Genomic DNA, 18,616 nt, shown 5'->3' on the forward strand with positions numbered 1-18,616 from the left:
AGCTTAGCTCCCTAAATTGCCATTTTCAAGAAAAAAAAACCACCTTGGGCAGGTACCCAAACGTGGAGAATTTCAGCTGACAGGTTTTTGGCAAATTTGCATGCAACTGAAAACTGGATTTGCTGATAAACTGTGTTGTGCAGCATTGGTGTAAGTCATTCTAACAGTAATTAAAATGGCAAAGATAAGTGGCACTAGGGAGGGGAAGAACTGAAAAAGGAGGGAGGAATACAGTGCAGGAACAAAAGGAGAAAGGTGAAGCCATGAAGGTAAATGCTGAGAGTGCAGAGCAAGTTAAATAGGAGAGATAAAGATCATGGAGAGCATACAACAGTTGGATAAAGGTAGATAATAGGCATTGTTTTACTGTAAACAGGTGTCTATTTAATAAAGTGTTCTGGAATGAGCAGTGCATAGAGCTCAATTTCAAAGTAGTTGCATAGACTTAACCATATAATAAAATGTCAAGACTAAAGACATTATGAGTTTATTAACATTATTTAACCTATTCTTACGACCTGTTCCAAAGCTGTTGAATTCAGTGCAAATAATTCTTACTGGCAGGTGGAGTTTGTATCGTATACTTACTGTAGAGATCATTTACTGCAAAACCATCATCAAATCTCAACCAGTGAAGTGCAGAATGCTTTCACCTAGTGTGGAGCATGGATTCATGGACTCTGGCAGGGTATAGACCAAAGACCTTTATTGCAACAATCTGACAGGCTTTATAGCTATACACACTCTCCACGCGCAAGTTGTGTCCTGCTGATAGATTGAAGGTTGACTGCCATGCGCTTCTCTACTTCTTCCGATTGGTTTCTGCTGTCTGTTCACGAGGAGCAACAACTTCATTCTCACGTCCTGTTTCTTGCTGATTCTTACTTGTTTTTCTGTTCTCTCAAGGACGCAGCTTTATCTCATCAAGGTCGAACAGACCTATGCTGCTCTCTACCTACTACAACCTAGACCACTTCCAAAGCAGTATATTGGCATCTTGAACCATCTGTGTCTTTTTGGTCTTGGACTTAAAGTACCAAATTACAATCCTCTAGAATGCAGAAAGGTGCATTTGAATTATTCTAATTCATTTGAATAATGTCTTTATTCAGCTACTTTTGATACATCTCTGACAGATGTATGTTTAGTCTATTCTAAAATTGAGATTTTTCGCTAAACCTTCTTACAAGGAGGCACCAACAAATCAGTATGTAAGAAATGAAGACATGCCTGTTATTCCATTATTGAGGGATAATAGAAACTTAAAAACCACAAATAGAACATAAAACCACAATAAGGTAAACTTTAAAAAGAGCTTACAAAACAATTTGTTAAAGACATAAAACTAGCATTCTTCCAAATGCACCAGGAACAGGAAGCCTGTCTTTATGCAGCAAAATTTGCAGATGAAATTAAGTTACTCAGAATAGGAAAAATGAAAGACAACTGCAAAGAAACACTGCAGTGATACTGAATGATAAAGTGACAAGTGAAATTCATTGTAAATAAATGTAAAGTAGTTCTCAAAGGGCTAAAAAAAAAGCCTTTTTTGTACCCAAGAATGGACTTCAAACTGACAATTACTGTTCAAGAACTTCACTGTGAGATGATATATTCACAGAGATGTGTATTCACTGTGAGCTATGAAAATACTAGCAGTCAAAAAAAAGCAAATTTAATATTAGAAATTTTTAGGAAAAAAATAGAACAAAGTAGAGAACACCGTGGTTACAAGCAGTCACAGTGGTGCACCTGCACCTTGAAAAGGTAAAGAGAAGAATGAGTAGGAGGAGTAAAGGATGATTAAATCTTTCAAACAAGGAACAAGTAGAACTACAAGTTTTCAGTCTGGGAAGAAGAAAATTGAAGGGGGCTATGACAAGTTTATCAACTCATGAGTGGCGAATAAATAGATTATGACTCTTCTACTACAAGGACATTGGGCATTAGATGAAACTGGTAGATGGTATGTTTAAGTTAAGAAAGGAAGTATTTTTTCATGTTTCATATAGTTATGCCATGGAACTCCTTGCCACAAGGTGAGTTTACATTGATTCGAAAAGTAGTAAGGCTCGTTACGTAAGGACGATAAACCTAATAATTCTGTCTCAGAGAGCCACTGAAACTCAGGCTCACTGGAAGCTGGGAAAGTATGCTTGGAAAAATCATTGTATGTTTGTCTCAGTTTTGTACATCCCCTTACTACGTGTCCATGGGCCACTGCTAGAGAGGGGATACAGGACAAGTGAAATGCTTGGTCTGACCTTTCTTAGATTAAGTTTAACAAATGTTCCAGTTAAAACTGCTGCCATTGAAGATGCAAGCATGCTTCAGTTTGCATGTAGCTTCAGAGATGGAGAGCTGGCTTTGTTTCTTTCGTGTGTTTGTTTTAATTTGACTTAATCTGAAATATTAACATCTCCATTGAGACGAATGGGATAGCATTGCTAGATCTTTGTTGGTATTGTTACATGAAAGTATGTAACTTTCATGGCTAAATATATTTTAATTTACTCACTGCATATATTTGTATCTTTTTTCTGCATTTAATCACATATCAGCTGTTGCCTTATATAATTCCTATACTTTCTTTTTAGTACATCTTGAATGAGAGTTCAGTGTTTATTGTCAGAAAGCTACAGTGGACTACACAATTTTTAAGCATAAGAAAAACAGTATGCAGTATCTTTTATTAATGACCCGGATGATGGAGGAGACATATGTGACACTAAGCAATGAAAAGTGCAAGCACACTGAAGGACAGGGCTGGGTGTCAAAATGTTTCACTATATTCCAAAAATGGTTTGAATGAAATAGGCTGCAGCTTAACAGGGACAAGTACCAGTAGGAATAAACAGAAATGTTTAACTGTACAAATCCCAGGTGTGGGGTTCCTGACAAGCTAAGAGTGCTATGCAGAAGAATTTAATGTGATTTGATGGATTATAAACTGCCCAAGCATTAATGCCAACCAAGCAAAAAAGCAGGAAGAGTGTAAGGATTATTTACAGAGACCGTAATCTGGAAACAAAGTTGGGTGGATGGTTGTTCTCTGTGTTAATGAGGTCTTATCTGAAGAGTGAGGCCTAGGATTCTGTGTCATGGTCAAGGTGGAGTGGAAGCAACAGAAAGAGTCTAGAGATCAGCTCTAGACTGAAGTCAGAAGTCTAGAAAACCCTCAGAGGTTTTTCTTTGTACAGTATAATGTCTTCAAATTCATCAAAAGCTGTCGCAAGACAACTGTTTAGGATTCATCACGTAATCATGTTACTTTGTGTGTGCCCTGGCACGTAGAAGGATCTGAGTTCCTAACTTTCTCAGTTAGCTTGCTTCATTTTTTTTATATTTACAGCCTCCTCTTCTCTGGCATGTGACTGTAGTCTGTCATGCTGCTGTCCTTTTTCTTGTCTTCTGTAAGTATGGTCTTTTAGTCAGAAATGGAGATTTTTCTTTGCCCCTCTTTCCGTAGAATTCAAAGAAGTAAACAAATGCATCCAAACCTACTAAAAATTATTTATTCTTTATTGATATGAAATTTCTGTGGAAAATACATTAAAATAAGTTGTTACATACTTTCTATGATCTACCCTTTAGTTATTATGATCCCAGTAGTGCAGATTTCTCAAATTGAATGTTGTTTCCCCTTGAGCTCTTGTAAAATCTATTTTATAGTAGACTGCTTATTTAAGACACTAAATACTGTATTTTGAATAGAGCTTAAAATATCCTTTTTCTTTGTTGGCTGTTCTTTCTTTTTTATTTGTGTTGCATAGGTTTTCAGTGATATTTAGTAGCAATGACACTCCTAGATTAATTGTGCATTGTTTGGAGCATATAACTTTGTCAGTTTGAATTTTGTTGCCTATTTGTTTCACTGAAACATGTTTTTTCCAGAACTTGCAAGGGGGTGAGCAAGGGTTATCCTAGTTCGTTTATCTAATGTAGCAGTCAAAGTACAAACTCCTGAGAAAGAAAAATACACACATCTTTTCACTATCTCTTTATATTAACAAATTATTTAGGCTTGCAGTCTTCTGTTGACAGCCACCTCTGAACTCCCTCTGTCTTTTGAGAGAGATTGACCAGAATGAAACACACTGTTCCTAGTCACTCTGAACCATTCGTTTACCAAAATACATTAAAATTGGAATGGCATTTTCTCTCACTGCTTTTGCATACTAATAGTGTGCTTGCCTTTGTCCACTGCTGTGCATCAAGCTGAAGTTTTCATTGAGAGCTTTGAGTGTTTCACAAAGAATCCAAAGGGTAGGGCTTTCCAGGAAGTCTGAGGGATCTAGGTGTCCATCTGTAATTTGAAATTCAAATTTCAAACCAATTAATAAATGAATCTCCCTTAGACTCCTTTGAAACTCTCAGACTGTATCTTTTTCTGAAGGGATGCATGGTGCAAAGTTCTGAATTAACTGGAGGCTGAAGATTTCATGCGCATTCCTACATCTTGGTTTCTGAGCTATATTTTAATTCACATTGAATCTTTGCTTTTTACCCAGAAACTAATAGTGAAATACTTTGTCAAAAGGTCAAGTAAGGTATTTCAACCTGTTCTTTTCCCCGTGCTATTTAGCTTGCATGGTCAAGGGAATCTAAAAGCCATGTAAAAATTTTGCTCAGCAAAAAAGGATAAGTGTTGGATTATGGGGGGGCTGGGGAGGGTGTAATCTAAATAAGTTTATTTAATTTTAGCATATCATAGTTCCCTTCCACTTTCTTAAGTTTTTCAATGTAATTTCTTCCAATTTACATCAATGACCGTGGCTTTTTTTTAGTATTGTTCATAGATTTAAAATTGTTATCTTTCAACACAAGGGGCTGATACTGTTTAATAGTTTGTCAGCTCTGTAATTCAAAATACCCCCAGAACACCTGGATATATTTATAAATGTGCATGGATTTAACATTTCTGTTATTGTTCAGCTGTAGCAGTGCAGCTCACCATTACATTCTTAAGGAATCCATTTTATGGTTGCCTCCACCTTTCTATCACCTGAACATTCAAGATATTTGGATTTGCCTTTGTCATATCACTGCAAGGTGAGAAACACAAGTCTTAAGAACACAAGGTGAGGAAGAGAGGGGAATATTTCAAAACTTTCATAACTTTGCTACTAAGTAAACTACTCTGTGACTGACTTCTGTGCGACTAACATTAGACCAATGTAAATGCTTCTGAAAAATTTCACCCTCAAGGCTTGTCTTCAAGGGGAAATTGCTGTAAGAAAGCTAAGGTGTAAATTTTAAAACACATTAACTGCTGAGCTCTGACTCCCCATGTGCATAATCTTAGAGTGTGAGGTGGTTGCTCTACTTGAAGAGCATCTAATCAACTGTAAATTCAAACTCCGTCTCGCTTTGTTATGGCATCACTGTCCAAGATATGTTTGCTCCAGCCCCCACAGGAAAATGTGGACATTGATCTCAGATTCATTCAGCCTCCACTCCAGTCACAACCACGATACCATTCTTACCACTTTTGCTTTCCTACATACCTGCACTATAGCAGAATCTAAATTTTCCTAAGGTTTGATATGTTGTAACAAATCTAAGTTCTTCTATCCATGTTCATGTTTCTGGCGTATACACATTTATCTGTTTGCAATATACTTTTATAATCTACATTTATCAGCATCAGCTGCATTGCTCGTGAACCCAGGTAATTTAAATTCTTGAATCTGACTACATTATTTTCTGCTACTGCCTCTTCTTTCTTTCTCTGTGTGCTGTATGTGTTTGTGTATTTACACAAATACAGTACCTAACTCTGGTCATTAGAATTATTATTACCATGGTTTTGCCTACAGATGCTTAGTTTTTTCGCTTTTTTGTAACTTCCATTTCTTTCTCCACTCCGTTCCTCTTTCATTACCAGCTTTGTGGTGCTTTTAGTAGAAGTTGGCTACATGTTATAATTTCACATTCAATTTCTCTTGCATACTTAAGAACACAGCAGATCCATAATGTTTTATGAAATAGGTTGGACTTCATGATTTATTTCTCCTGCTACTTCTAAATTTGACTGAAACTTGGTTTCTGAAACATTCTCAGACTATGGCTGACAGTTATATCAGTCTCTTTTTTAGAATGTCAGGGGAAATAGCTTCATTTTATGAATGTTTTTGATGTGCTACTCTAATTTCTTATATAATTTTCATAAGCTCCATAGTCTAGGAATTGAGACTCCTTCACGTTCAGTAATTGAACCACTTATTTCTCACATAATGGCACTTCCATGTTGTTTGATTGTGACATCTTGATTCTGATCTCAAAAATTTGCTCTGAACTGTTTGTTATCTATAAACTCAGAGTAAGCAACTTTTTCTTTTGACTATAATTCCCTTTAAGGCATCAGCAGGTGTGACAGCTTTCCAAGTACATTCGTGTCAGACTATCCCCCCTAGACAGAAAGGTTCTGGAAGAAGTTTAACCTGCTCTTAATATTAATGTTCTTTTTGCTTGAAATGTATTTAAATTGATAGGTGCCATAAAGAATAAGTGGGACATGAGTGTGAAAATATTTTAGCTAAGAAATGTCAAACTACAAATCTAAGATTCAGCATTAAAAATGTAAAATAATATATGCAACTTATAGTTTCTAGAAGAAATACTGTCCTCCCTTGAGAGGAAAAGCTATTATCATTGCTTTAAAACAGAGCTGGCATCAATAACCGGTAGGTTATGCTGCTTACTTGCATTGCCTTTTTTAGCATGCTGTGAACAGAAATAACTATTCCATATTTTACAGTTACAAATTAATTTAAAATCCAGATTTATTTTCCCCTGTGGGCACATATGAAAGGTAAGAGGACTGAACATTCATAATCAGAAAAAGTCCTTTATTGCCACAAAATTAAACGTGATGTTGCTTTAAATAGAAGTATACATTTTTCACAAACTCCACTGGGAGGAAATAGTACTGACTATGCTTTGCAAACTACTTTATGTATCAATGACCAAACAGTGAGAAACTAAAAGCTGAGAGTAGGAAGATGGATAGGTTGTGATAAGTAATTCTGGCATTTTTGCAGAGATCCTCTTTCCCTAACAAAATTTCATGTTAATCTTTCTGAATTAGTGTGTGTTTGTGAGGTTTTTTTTTTTTAAACTCAAAGTTCTTCGGAAACAGCACAAGGTTTGGACACACGTCATCAGCTGCAAATAGGTAGTCTGCAGGTGTTTGCCAGAGAATCATTACACATACTTGTGTATGTTTCTTCCATCTTGCTGAGTTGGAAACTGGTTGTATCAATGTTTGAGAACAGGCAACCTTCACTGGAGTTCTCAGCCACCCTAGAGATAGAAAAGCTTCAGATGCTCAACATCTTTAAAGATTACACCACCATTTACACAGGGAATTAAGATTCTCTAGTCTTATATTCAGCACTATCCTACTCCATTTTATTAATGGAGTAAAGTACTGAGAGTAATGGCAGCAGATCGTCTTTCTGATTTTATGTGCATTTTATGTGCATTTAGGCAGTCTCATTTGAAAGTGTTGATTTGGTGCTTCACTTTCTGTTTTTAGTGTGAGTCCCACTGGACTTGCAAATTAACTGGTATTCAGGTGTTGACATTTGTTCTTCAAAAGTTTTAAAGTAACTGCTAAGCTACTGATGAAGGATGCCCATAAAACTTGCTGAAAATACTTCTGTTAACGCTCTGGAAAAACTCAGAATGCATTGAAAATGGAAAAAATAATGTACTCAGAAATAAAAAGTACAGTGAGATAATTTTTATTTTTTTTTAAATTACGCCATGTATAGGGGCTGCTGAGTGTGCATATAAGGCAACAGAAACAAGGATCAGGATGCACAAGATATGTATTTTACGTTTAAAACCATCACATACAAACACCTACATCCTAGCTTTACATAAGATTGCTTTAGTGGTAATGGAGAACAGGTGAAAGAGAAAAGAGGACTGATCCTCAACTTTTCTTTTTTAAATTTCCTGAGGACAAACTAAATGGATTAGAACAGTATGGAATGTGTGGGTTGTAAGCTATATAGTAAGAAAAAATAAATTAATTGTGGCTAGACAATGGCATTGATAGATCACAAAATCGATCTCCTCCTGTTCTGTTGCCAGTCTGGAACTGAAATAACAACATTTGTGCTTTGGTTTTTTGTCTCTCTGGAATGTTGTTCTTGACTTTATTTGTGAGGGAAGGAGACTGAGGGGGAGAAGGAAAAAGCAAGTGATGGAAGTACCTTTTGTCTTTATGCCACGCTAAAGTATTGATCCTTGGGGAATGTCCAGTTGTGGCAATATAAGACCAGTAAGCCATCATAGTGTATCTTTTTGAGTAGCTGAAATCAGGGGTTTTACAATCAAAGTACGTATGCTGTACCAGCTACCCACTGGTAAGAGAATGACTTTGAACATTCTAACACCTTATTGCTCTAATTAATATGCAGTTAACTATGAAAATATATCAGAGTCCCTCCCTACCTCTGCCTCTTTCTCCTCTGTTAGAGGAGTTTCTAGCTCTTTGCCAACTACCGGAATACTGATAATATCGTTCAGACTTAAGGAGGAAAATATTAAAAGGTCCTTATAAGATATCTGGGTGCAAAAGATGTTTTCCAAATTGATTCAACAATTTCAAATAAAAAAGTACTAATTATAAATTTTATCATAATAGCCAGCAAACTCCCGTTTGAATCTGGGAGGGAATCTTACCATGCTCTGATTCAATTTGTGACCACATCTGTTACGGCTTCTCCTAGTCAGAGTTTCTAATGTGACAAACCCTTACCATTTGTCACACGTCTCACAAATTTGAAGTCTTAAAGTCCAGATCCCGAATGTATGTGATGACTCCTAAATATGATTTTACCTTAAAGAGCTATGTGAAAATTGACAGACAGAGCTTAAAGGCTCCAAAGAATTGCTGTAGGCACTCTCAGCCATCAAAGAGCCTTTCTGAGAAGTTGTAACTGATTTGGAGTGAAGCAGCATTAAGTGAATAGTGCAGAAGGCTTATTTGGGTGCAGAGTAGCACTCAGCTATGGGGGAAGGTGATGCCGTATGGCAGGGAACACGTTCTGCTTGAATTAGCCAAGCTATTTGATGCAGTGGTACTGCAGGTATTTTTCCCCTGTCTCTTCAGGTTTAGAGTACAACCACAGAAGGTATTTTTGTGGGGAGACCTTAAGCTTGTAGATGCAGAGATTGTTTTTGCATAGGAGTTGCTTTGTTTTCCAATTAAGTTTTAAGAGTTTTTGACGTATGTTTGTATGTAATACTTTGACTTTGGTTAGACTACTGATATGCCTACAGGTTCAGGCCATACATCAAAGTTTGAAAGATGGGGAATGCAGAGACGCTTTTCTAAGTTCTGTCTTTCCTAATTAAGAAGTGCAAAAGACAGTCAGATAGGATCCCTACTAAATCTCAAAGAAATGCTGGAGATAAGCATAAGTGCTTGGTATCAGCTATCTGCTCTCAGACTTTCCACATGGTGAGTGGTTTTTTTTAGTGTATTTTAGCGTATTACTTCAACAGTGGGAACAGGTCTGGTAAGGGGCAAAGGATCTGATTTCTACTTTTTCTATGATATCCAGAAAATAAACTGTCTCCTACTTATTTTGTGTTTTCAGACTGTAATCTTTGACTCTCTGTTTTAGCCTGAGGAGCAGTGCCAAAGAGGCATGAGTTTGGCACACTGGCCTGTTTTCTGTGTTGTGCTCTGGTTATTGGTAATTTTCAAATGAGTCCTCGATTGCTTTCATTCCTGTGCCTCTGCAGCTTCCTGCTGGGTTGCATGTACATGTAACTCGATAATGGATATGTGTTGAAAACATTGAGTTTTTATTCAAGAAGAGTATTATACCTTTGTTTCTTTGCTAATGTGTTTGCCTGTTCTGTATTACAGTATTGTATTTACCTTCTCTGTTAGCAAGGATTTGGTTACCAGTGTAAGACAGAGTTTTGCCTTTTTACTACCTTCTGTATTAATCAGTTTTAGGAATTGATAGGAAGTTGCTTTCTGTGGTCTCTGACTTGAAGCTCTGCATGTTTATTTACTTTGAGGAAATATAGACTGTGAGGCTTTTTTTGTAGAATTTTGGATTATTGATGCCCCAAGTATCTCAGCATACCTAAACTCAGTGTGGACTGGGTATATTTCTTGGTCTTGCAAATGCTATTATTTCAGCAAACATTCATATTCACTCAGACCTTTTGTCTCTGATCCTGTCTCTTATCAGGGCCTATGCCAGTACCCAAAATTTCAAAATTAAATTTTCAGTCTTAAATCAGTTGTCTAGATGACTTTTGTTTTCGGTGTCTTTATAATTCTCCCACATCCTCTGTTTTATAGTCACTCTTAAAAAAAAAAAGAAAAAAATTTGCTCCTGAGCTTTTTTTTTATTTCCCTCTGCAGTATTTTTCACAATCCTGAGTTAACTAAAAACTATTAAAGATATCAAGTACTTAAGAAGTAGCTGTAGTCAGAAAAATAAATATGTCCTTTGGTTGCATGCAGTAATGAAGTACTACTTAAACTTTGTTCAGTCATCCTTTACAAGGCCAGGTCATTTTAACTGTGATGGGCCTTTCAGCTGCTTTGTTTTATTGTGAGTGAAATCTCAGCTCACTTTATGCCTCTGCTTTTCAGTATATTCCTGAGCCAAGAAGTTGGCTCCTTCTTTTAATGTCTGAATTTCACATTAGAAGTTCTCCAATCTGCTGATTGATGGATAGTAGGACTTATTACCAAGGGAAGGATCAGTTTATTTCATGCCTTCTATAATGGAGATATACAGCAATTATCCAGGACCCAATACAGCAGTTCTTACCAGTCAGCATCATATAACTACTTCCCAGAGGCTGATGCCAGAGCCTTGGAAACGTTCTCTGAAAAGATATTATAAACAGAGGGTAAGATACTGAGCTTGGCTCAGCAGCCTTGGCTGCAGTGCTTAACAGTAGGAGAGCATTCAAGGTGGGGACAAAGGAGCCTCCTTGCCTGCAAGACTTCTGCTTCGTGGCTTCTCTCCGTGGCCAGCTCCTCACATGTCACTTCTGGCTGTCCTGGGTACCTCCCCCTGCAGCTGCCGATGTCTGGTGAGCTCTGCCTGGAGTGCTGTCACCCTGCATTGGGGCAGTGCTGAAAACATGAGGCATAATATTGACAAGTTCTGCCCAGAAAAACTCTCCTGTGAGACAAAGTCTTCCATTTTTGGAGTCCTTGAAGTTGTAATGCTTTGGAATCCCCACCAGTTCAGAATAGCAGGGGGTTATGTTTTCAAATTGGTTTGGTTTTTTGGCTTTTTTTCATGCCAGGAAGCTGTGCTCTTTACAAGAGAGCATAACAGGTTCTAGGGTCACCTATTTGACATGGATGTTCTGTAGGAATTTTGTACAACAGAGAGCTAACCTGTCCTCATCCCTATCAAATGCCTCTGTTGCCACCTCTGACCCTCTGAGAAATCTTTTCCTTTGAAAGACAGGTCTCTCATAAATACTCTGCAGCAAATTCTAATTTTAATTCCTAAGCATCAGTGAGCATTAAGGTGTTTTTTTTTTGGTGACAATGAATGTGGGCAAATGAATAATATTCAATTAATTATACCAGAGATTGAAGTTTAACCTTAGTAAGATCTGTAGAAATAAACACAAAAGCTAGTTATTGGCCACACATTGCTACATCTTGCACCTTTATAATTACACAGTTCCTGCTTATTTGGCTGAAGACCTGGCATGGCATCTCAGTTACTTCAATTTATATTAGTCCTTATGCATAATTAACAATTAGAGGTGTAAGTTTAATTCAACAAAACAATAATGTGATTCCATTTGAAATATGCCAGTGCAATATGTAGGTATTAGATACATAAAATTGGCCTTGTCATCTCTATTAATTTGACCACTATCTGTGTTTTACATCTTAACAGCAACAGAATTTTTGTTATGTCTATTTAGAGGTATGCTTAGAATGTACCTGGCTTTATGGACTAAACATATTAGGGGCCTTTATGAAATTGAAATTCAGTAACTTTTATGTAGATGGTTTGAGTATGATATTTTTCAGAGATACCATGAAATATAAACGTGTAGGCTACAGCTGTAGAAGGTTTATTTAGCTCAGAAAGATATTAGTGTATTTATACTGTATATATTACCATATATAAGATACTGCTATATATTTGCAGTCATATTATCAGGCAATTTTCTATCTTGAGTTATCAGAAAAGGGAATTAAAAAATATAATGCCAGCCTTAGGGAAGCAAACTTTTTTCAAAACTCCTATCTGCTAATATCACCTGCCAATGATTTAATGTGTTTATAGTTTATTCTAACCTTTCTTAGCTTTCCTTTTTATCCATTATAGTCTGTGTACTTGGTAGAAGGGAAGCCTGCAGCCAATTACCATTACTTCGCAGGTCCTATCTTTACTCACCAAATACCTGTTTTCTTTTTTATTCCTTTTTTTTATTCCTGTAAGGTAATAACTGTTGGCTGTTATAAAACGGCAATCTCATTAGAACAGCTTCATCCAAATAAATTCACTGCTGATATTAGGACTTTAAAATGTTAACGTCTTTGTCTTTCTTTGTGATAAGATATGTTTTTATATTGAAGCTTAAAGAGATACCTTTTGACTCTTTTATTTCCAGGAGAGTTGTTATGACAGCAAAACAGCATTTTTGGACAGTCTGTGGGATCATGTTATTTTAGGTAGTGCCTCATTTAAGAATTCTTAGTACATCTCACTATTAAAAATATGTCCATAGTTAGAGTAAAATTAAAGTGAACAATATTCTTAAGTGCATACAAGAATGTTAGTGTTCTTTATCAGCAATATGAATTGCCGCGATGTTTGTTTGATTCTGGAATCTGTGGTCCTTTTTGTACTTTCTTTGTCCTCTTCTCCTTGTATAACCAGAGGCCAGTGGAGCCCAACTTGAAGCTCTGTTACAAAACTCCAGTGTCATATTTTACTCACACTCAACCTTTCTTGCTGTCTCCAGTTTGCATTAGACATTTTCCGCAATTACAGGTGGGAAGTATTCTTCATGTCAAATCTGTGTATATTCATGAAAACTGACAAGTCTCTCTTAACAGATTTTGATAAAGCCTAGTAATGACATCATGGGAGTGTTATTTAGTTTTTACACTTAATCTGGCAACAGAGTATAGAGTAAACGTGTAGCAGAATAGTTTCGTGCCCTATCTGAAGATAAAAGGTTATCGTGTGCGGGGATAACTGTCCTTTCACACATGGTCTTTAGTTTCATGGAATAGTTAATTTAGGATTCTTCTGAATCAGATCTCAATGAAACTTTTAGGACACAGCTCTAAACATATTCAACTGCACCTATTTCTAACTGGTCTTATTCTGACATAAACCAAAAGTAATTGCACTGCTTGTGATAAAATTAAGGTCTGCTCACGATTGTTTCAATGTAGGAAACTTTTTCAAAATTTTAAATATTTTTTACACTTGGAAATGTGCTCTCATTCTCTCCTGAAGTTGGTCTAAGCGTAGCTAACCTGTGTGGGTAGAAGAAGATACTTTTTTGTCAACCACTGGACATGTGCCAAGTATTTTTAAATGTACATTATTTCACAAACTATTCTATAAAGCAGAATTAAGGTATTATAAACAGGACTTGTGATGGTTGTATTACTTCCAACATTTAATGCTTAGAATCAATAGAATTAGTCGTTGCTTTATTGGATTTGAATAAATTGATGTTGGATTGTATTAAGCAATGTGTACCATATTGCACTGGAATATTCATTTGCCTGTTTTTAAAAAACGTATAAGCCATACTGAGAGCAGATTTGCATTTATTATGCTATGTAATTAGCTCTACTTTTACCAAAGGAAAAAAAGCAGCCAAATTTCAGATATTTGAAAACTTTTAGAATTGTATTGTTGTTGTTGTTATTTAGTATTATTTATTACATAAAGCCAGTATAGGTATGGATATTTTACGCTGCCATCACAGTATGATTTTCTTTTAAAAAATTCCTGAAGCATTTCACCTTATATGACCTTTGGTTAGGCGTACAGTTAGGTTGCTATAGCTTTTATTTATATTGTCAGCATTAGAGATGTTCTTAATTACAGAGATACAATTGAGCTGTTACAAATTTGTGTTCCAGTAAGCCTTAAAATCTTTGAGTTGCACTTTTCTCAGTGGCTGATCTCTGTGTTGGGATGAGTTGATATCTAATATGAATAAACAGGAAAAGCACTACACCTTTTAAATCCAAATATAATTTTAAAAACCAAGGCAAAAATTAGTGCTTTGTTATACTTGTTCTGACCACCTCCCTTTGTTGTAGTTTTCAGTAGTGGACAGGAGTATTTCTGCATAAAACCTGAGTTCATACTTTGTTTTAATTGCGGGGGAGAGGGAGGGAAGTGTGGAGCAAGTGGGAAGAAACTGCTGTATTCCATAAGATACTCGAACCTTACACTGAAGCATTGGGGAATCTCTTCGCTTTTCAGCTCAGCATGTAACCAAACTATAAGTTACCATAAGATATATGAGTGGCTGCCATGAAGTGGCAAAGTTGGAATTGGAAGGAGAATTCGAACCCCTGGGGTTTTTATTCTTGGTTGGACTGTAAACCTGTTATATGACCTCGAGCAGATCGCATTAACCCTGACTTTCCAAAACATTTGCACTCCTGAACTGGATCTATAGGTTGGTCAGTTGCAATTTCCCGTAAGGTGGGAATGGTGCCTTGAAAGGGTGCAGACAGGTCATTACCACAAAGTGCTGTGAAATTCTCCACTGAAAAGCATTACAGGCAGTGGAAAGTATTATTAGAAATTAAAAATATTATAAATTGATAATAATAGTATAGTTAGGTTTACCCTAGATGTCGTACTTTACCCTGAAGCAAGATAAATCATAAGCCGCTTAGAAGTTTTTTTTTTTACAATAGAGTGCAGCAGTTAAGGGTCTTTAGAACATTTCTTCAATATTAAAATGATTTTTCAGCCAGCATATTAGCTTCTTCAGTCTAGTCTAAGGTTTTAAAAAAGTATACCAAACAAAAGTGCAAGGTATTAGTTACTTAATTAGTCCTCTCTGCAGCATGAATTTATTTCTGAACTTAACTTCTGCTTAATAAGTATCATATCTGTTGATGTTCCTTATGTTACTAAGCAACACCAACACTACCAAATAATAGGAAAAAAACCCACATAATAAGGCACTGTAATTCTGATCGTGTATCATGGGGTTAATTTCTTAGGAATACTCTGAGATTCAAAGAATGTGCAGTGCAGCAATGTAAAATATATTGTTTTCATTATAAAAAGCAGTTCATATCTTCTAAAAATGTGCAGTTAATTGCATAAAGACAGAAAAGCAACACAAAAATTACTCAAATAACATTCCAATTATATTTGATAAATCATCTTTAAAACCTTTACATTTATGTAGCAATTATAACCTAACCACGGGATCTAACATCTTAGAGCTTCATCAAAATCAATCAAATATCTTAGGCTGAAGCTGCAACGTAGTTCTGATGGAATTGCTCCCAAAGGCAATGTTGATCTATTTAGGCACCAGTTTTACAGCACGTTCCAAATTCAATTATTTCTGCTAGTATTTCCTGGGTAAGGTTTCGTTCTAGCAGTGACTCGAGTAAGAAATTGCTGTTATATAAAACAACTAATTAATTGCAAACTGGTTAAACTGACATAATTGTTTTCAGAAATGCTACTAATACTTTCATCCATAGAAAATGCAGAGTCTCTTCCATTACTCCTTTCTAAGTGTGTTTTATAGACAACTTTTTTTACACAGGTTTTAGTGTATTTCAGAGAAATTCCTTCTTTCTTCTCTTCCCCTTCTATTTTTTGCTTAAGCTATTAACCTAGTTAGTCTCAAGAATACTTCTCACAAACTCTAAAAATAATTTTCTTTCCGGTTAAATAAAGTTAATTAAAATACCTGTCAACAATCAGTTTATGAAACTGTTTCAAGATGGGATAGTTCCAGAATTTAAATAATGTAGTGAACCATATATCTCCACCTTGGTATTTGCAAGGCATTTCTTGCTTGGCAGACATTCAGGCTGGTCTTGCCTTACTTTCAAAGTGCTTGTAGTCTAATGTATACAGGTGCATACACATTATAATGTATAATGTGCTGTATGTATCAGCACAAAAAAGGTAAATTGAAAAAAATTCCTCAGCCTTCCTGAAAGAATTTTAATTTAGAAATGAAGATGAATAGAATGTAAATTAACACAGGGGTTTCAGAGTAGGTTAAAAGAAAGATTGACTGCTTCCTGCTCCCTTGCCGGGGGCGGGCGGCAAATCCCTGCCTACTGGCATCGCAGCTGTACTGCTTGAGATATTCCTACTTCAGAGAAGAGAGGAAGTGTTTTCAATACCATCTCGTGTGTAGCTGTATCCTTACTCAGAATGGACTGTTCAGGAACCTTGTGAATCACCCCAGATTTGGCTTGAAATTATTAAAGCAGAGTCACTGCCTACAAACACACTTAACATTTGAAGGCCGATATTTTAGGAGTCATCTGGGGTATGATGTGTCAAATTGCACGGTCGGTGTTGTATGAGAGCTTTTCAAAACCAACGTTAGCTGCCATTACAGCAGAATACATTTTGATTCTTCAACAGCACTAAATAGCACGTTTACCATTTCCCAAACTTGCCATGCAAAAGAGTAGTCATTCTGAAAAACGTAACTACAGATGGGTTTCGTATAAACATATCTGTTCTTCTGTCCTGTAATTGGCATAGAAATGCTTGCATTCCCGGCTCTTGAGAACTTTAAATAGAACTTCCCTGTGAAGTTCTTAGTGAAAAACTCGTGACCTTTAAAATGAAACTTCTTTTCAGGTTTGTAAAGGAGAACAGTATTTTCTCCAGTCTGATTACAAAGCCAATTTGTACTTGGATTTTTCCAATATTTAATAAGTGTATGCTCACACACTTTACCTGGTTGAAGTTGTGCTCTTTTTGAAGAAGCAGTTGCCCTTTAGGTCTTCCTTGGACATAACAGGGAATTCTCTCCACAGATTTACTCACTAAAGGTCATAGTTTATTTTTTTAAATGGCAATTTCAGGGTTAATATTTTCTATCTATCTGTGATTTTAGAGCTCATTCAGGCTAACAAGAGTCATTCCCTAGATATCCAAGACACTGGAGGAGGTTTTAATAAGATTTAGAAAATAGATTTAATGGATCTGCTACATTGGCTAGACTGTTATTACCAAAAATGTTCTTACGTTAAATGTTTAAGTCTAAATGTTTAAGTGTAAAGTAAGCCTCAAAGTAAACAATTTCTAAATAGAAATACTGAGTGCTTCTCAGAGCCATGACAAATGGGAATTGGCTGTGTTTTCTAAGGTCGTTTCTAAGAGGCAAAGTACTGTGACCAATATATTCAGAAAAAGAAAGAGACTAACTGACAGCTGAACTGAAGAAGGAGCTAAAGTTGTAGTATTTCTGAGACTACTTTAAAATATGAGCCATAATTCAAATAGATTCCAAAAACAGTTACTGTTTTTAAAATGACTGCTGCTTCACTGTATGAAATAGCTTGTTTCCACATCCTACATTGAAAACAAAACAAGTTGAGGATATAGGTCTATCCTTAAAAATGTTATAGTTGCTCAGAAATGGGATGAAGTCCAAGAATCCTCTCAATGAGGATTTATCCTGTAGGATTTTCAGACATACAAGCAGGCAATCCAAGTATAGTGGTTCCAGTGCAGGTGTTGCATTGATCTGAATATTTTATCACTGCTATCTGTTTCAAATAGTATATATAAGAGTTACCCAAGGGATTTCAAATGTTAGCAACACAGTTGCAGTGATGTTTTCTTTTACTTACACGTGTATGTGTACGTACCTGCAAGCCTAAAGTTTTTTTCAAACGTTTAAGAGATTTAACATTGACCACTTCCTTAAAATGATCATATGCTCTGTGGATTAAGAAAAATAAGGTATCCAGCTCCAACCAGACTTGCTGCCCTGCAAAAGGTTTTAGGTGCCCAGAAAGCACCTAGGTATCTCTTATATGGAGCTTTGGAGGAACTGCAGAATATTATCTGAAGATTTGATTTTCCCAAGATTTTCCCAACACTTAAGTAACTACACTTCACAACACCTGTATACGTGCAAAGAATCCACCCTCTCTCACTTATTTTTTCCACAGTGATCCAGCACAGACACTTCACTTTTGCTTTGCCGCACTATTAGTTTTCTACTCTAAATGGCTCAGATTCCAAAATTTTTCCTATATCTGTGCTTTGTTTTCTGTGTCTAAGAACTCTTTTTGTATGATCCTTAGCTCACTGGAAACCAAATGGATGCACCACTCTTCAGTGCTATTATTTAGATTAGGATATATTACTCTAGCAGGAAATTTGGGGAAAGGCATTGACATTCAAAAATACTTTGTAATTATTATTAATATCATATTTGGTATGGTATATATGTCACGAGAAGTATATGGTGTTTATGGAAGAGAAGTAGGGAAATCAAAGCAAGCGAATAATGGGCAGGAATTTAAAATCAGGTAAACAATTCTAATGTTCTGCTTAAAGGAAACAAAAGCTGTTTGAAAGGTTAGAAACCATCACAGGTCACC

General features: G+C 36.1%; 1 protein-coding gene across 6 annotated transcripts in view; it reads left to right on the forward strand.

The window, feature by feature from the left end:
• The window catches only part of LOC141745114 (heparan sulfate glucosamine 3-O-sulfotransferase 1-like), a 93,675-nt gene that overhangs the window by 36,187 nt on the left and 38,872 nt on the right, over window positions 1-18,616 (forward strand). The gene's annotated exons all lie outside the window — the stretch shown is intronic.

The sequence above is a fragment of the Larus michahellis genome, chromosome 6 (assembly GCF_964199755.1).
Source record: "Larus michahellis chromosome 6, bLarMic1.1, whole genome shotgun sequence".
Taxonomy (NCBI): Eukaryota; Metazoa; Chordata; class Aves; order Charadriiformes; family Laridae; genus Larus; species Larus michahellis.